Source organism: Chiloscyllium punctatum, chromosome 6 (assembly GCF_047496795.1).
Source record: "Chiloscyllium punctatum isolate Juve2018m chromosome 6, sChiPun1.3, whole genome shotgun sequence".
NCBI classification, from domain to species: domain Eukaryota; kingdom Metazoa; phylum Chordata; class Chondrichthyes; order Orectolobiformes; family Hemiscylliidae; genus Chiloscyllium; species Chiloscyllium punctatum.
This window is the reverse complement of record NC_092744.1, coordinates 102304895-102308114: the sequence shown is the minus strand read 5'-3', so window position 1 is coordinate 102308114 and position 3220 is coordinate 102304895.

Below are 3220 nucleotides of genomic sequence, written 5' to 3'. Positions count from 1 at the left end.
GTGAACACGTGTGTGTGTGAACACGTGTGTGCGTGTGAACCCGTGTGTGTGTGTGAACACGTGTGTGTTGGTGAACATGTGTGTGTGTGTGTGTGTGAACAGGTGTGTGTGCGTAAACAGGTGTGTGTGTCTGTGTGAGAACACGTGTGTGTGTGAGAACACGTGTGTGTGTGTGAACAGGTGTGTGTGTGAGAACACGCGCGTGTGTGTGAGAACACGTGTGTGTGTGTGAACAGGTGTGTAATTGAACAGGTGTGTGTGTGAACACGTGTGTGTGAACAGGTGTGTGTGTGAACACGTTTGTGTGTGTGAACACTTGCGTGTGTGTGAACACGTGTGTGTGCGTGTGAACAGGTGTGTGTGTGTGTGAACACGTGTGTGTGTGAACAGGTGTGTGTGTGTGTGAACAGGTGTGTGTGTGTGAACAGGTGTGTGAAAGTGTGTGTGAACGTGTGTGTGTGTGAACGTGTGTGTGTGTGTGAACACGTGTGTGTGTGAGAACACACGTGTGTGTGTGTGAACAGGTGTGTGTGTGTGAACAGGTGTGTGTGTGTTAACAGGTGTGTGTGTGTCTGATTGTGAACAGGTGTGTGTGTGAACACGTGTGTGTGTACGTGAACAAGTGTGTGTGTGAACGTGTGTGTGTGTGTGAACACGTGTGTGTGTGTGTGAACACGTGTGTGTGTGTGAACACGTGTGTGTGTGAACACGTGTGTGTGTGTGAACTTCGTGTGTGTGAATAGGTGTGTGTGTGCGTGAACAGGTGTGTGTGCGTGGACAGGTGTGTGTGTCTGTGTGTGAACACATGTGTGTGTATGTGAACACGTGTGTGTGTGTGAGAACACGTGTGTGTGTGTGAGAAAACGTGTGTGTGTGTGAGAACACGTGTGTGTGTGAGAACACGTGTGTGTGAGAACTCGTGTGTGTGTGTGAGAACACATCTGTGTGTGAGAACACGTGTGTGTGTGTGAGAAAACGTGTGTGTGTGTGAACACGTGTGTGTGTGTGAACACGTGTGTGTGTGAACACATGTGTTTGTGTGTGAACACGTGTGTGTGTGTGAACACGTGTGTGTGTGTCTGTGTGTGAACAGGTGTGTGTGTGTGAACAGGTGTGTTTGTTTGAACACGTGTGTGTGTGTGTGAACGTGTGTGTGTGTGAGAACGTGTGTGTGTGTGAACACGTGTGTGTGTGAACACGTGTGTGTGTGTGAACAGGTGTGTGTGCGTGAACAGGTGTGTGTGTCTGTGTGTGAACACGTGTGTGTGTGTGAGAACACGTGTGTGTGTGTGTGAACACGTGTGTGTGTGTGTGAGAACACGTGTGTGTGTGAGAACATTTGTGTGTGAGAACACGCGTGTGTGTGTGAGAACACGTGTGTGTGTGTGGACACGTGTGTGTGTGAACACGTGTGTGTGTGAGAACATGTGTGTGTGAGAACACGTGTGTGTGTGTGGACACGTGTGTGTGTGAACACGTGTGTGTGTGAACGCGTGTGTGTGTGTGAACACGTGTGTGTGTGTGTGAACAGGTGTGTGTGTGAACATGTGTGTGTGCGTGAACAGGTGTGTGTGTGTGAACACGTGTGTGTGTGTGAGAACATGTGTGTGTGTGTGAGAAAACGTGTGTGTGTGTGAGAACACGTGTGTGTGTGAGAACTCGTGTGTGTGAGAACACGTGTGTGTGAGAACACGTGTGTGTGTGAACAGGTGTGTGTGAACAGCTGTGTGTGTGTGTGAACAGGTGTGCGTGTGTGTGAGAACACATGTGTGTGTGTGAGACCACGTGTGTGTGTGTGTGAACACGTGTGTGTGTGTGAACACGTGTGTGTTGGTGAACATGTGTGTGTGTGTGTGAACAGGTGTGTGTGCGTGAACAGGTGTGTGTGTCTGTGCGTGAACACGTGTGTGTGTGAGAACATGTGTGTGTGAACACGTGTGTGTGTGAGAACACGTGTGTTTGTGTGAACAGGTGTGTGTGTGTGAACAGGTGTGTGTGTGTGTGAGAACACGCGTGTGTGTGTGAGAACACGTGTGTGTGTGTGAACAGGTGTGTGTGTGAACAGGTGTGTGTGTGTGAACATGTGTGTGTGTGAACAGGTGTGTGTGAACACGTGTGTGTGTGAACACTTGTGTGTGCGTGTGAACAGTGGTGTGTGTGTGAACACGTGTGTGTGTGAACAGGTATGTGTGTGTGTGAACAGGTGTGTGTGTGTGAACGTGTGTGTGTGTTAACGTGTGTGTGTGTGTGAACACGTGTGTGTATGTGAACGTGTGTGTGTGAACAGGTGTGTGTGAACACGTGTGTGTGTGTGAACACGTGTGTGTGTGTGAACACGTGTGTGTGTGAACACATGTGTGTGTGTGAACACATGTGTGTGTGTGAAAACGTGTGTGTTGGTGAACATGTGTGTGTGTGTGAACAGGTGTGTGTGCGTGAACAGGTGTGTGTGTCTGTGTGTGAACACGTGTGTGTGTGTGAGAACACGTGTGTGTGTGTGTGAACACGTGTGTGTATGTGTGAGAACACGTGTGTGTGTGAGAACATGTGTGTGTGAGAACACGCGTGTGTGTGTGAGAACACGTGTGTGTGTGTGTGTGGACACGTGTGTGTGTGTGAACACGTGTGTGTGTGAACACGTGTGTGTGTGTGAACACGTGTGTGTGTGTGTGAACAGGTGTGTGTGTGAACATGTGTGTGTGCGTGAACAGGTGTGTGTGTGTGTGAACACGTGTGTGTGTGTGAGAACATGTGTGTGTGTGTGAGAAAACGTGTGTGTGTGAGAACACGTGTGTGTGTGAGAACTCGTGTGTGTGAGAACACGTGTGTGTGAGAACACGTGTGTGTGTGAACAGGTGTGTGTGTGAACAGCTGTGTGTGTGTGTGAACAGGTGTGTGTGTGTGAGAACACGTGTGTGTGTGTGAGACCACGTTTGTGTGTGTGTGAACACGTGTGTGTGTGAACACGTGTGTGTTGGTGAACATGTGTGTGTGTGTGTGAATAGGTGTGTGTGCGTGAACAGGTGTGTGTGTCTGTGTGTGAACACGTGTGTGTGTGAGAACATGTGTGTGTGAACACGTGTGTGTGTGTGAGAACACGTGTGTGTGTGTGTGAACACGTGTGTGTATGTGAGAGAACACGTGTGTGTGTGAGAACATGTGTGTGTGAGAACACGCGTGTGTGTGTGAGAACACGTGTGTGTGTGAGAACACGTGTGTG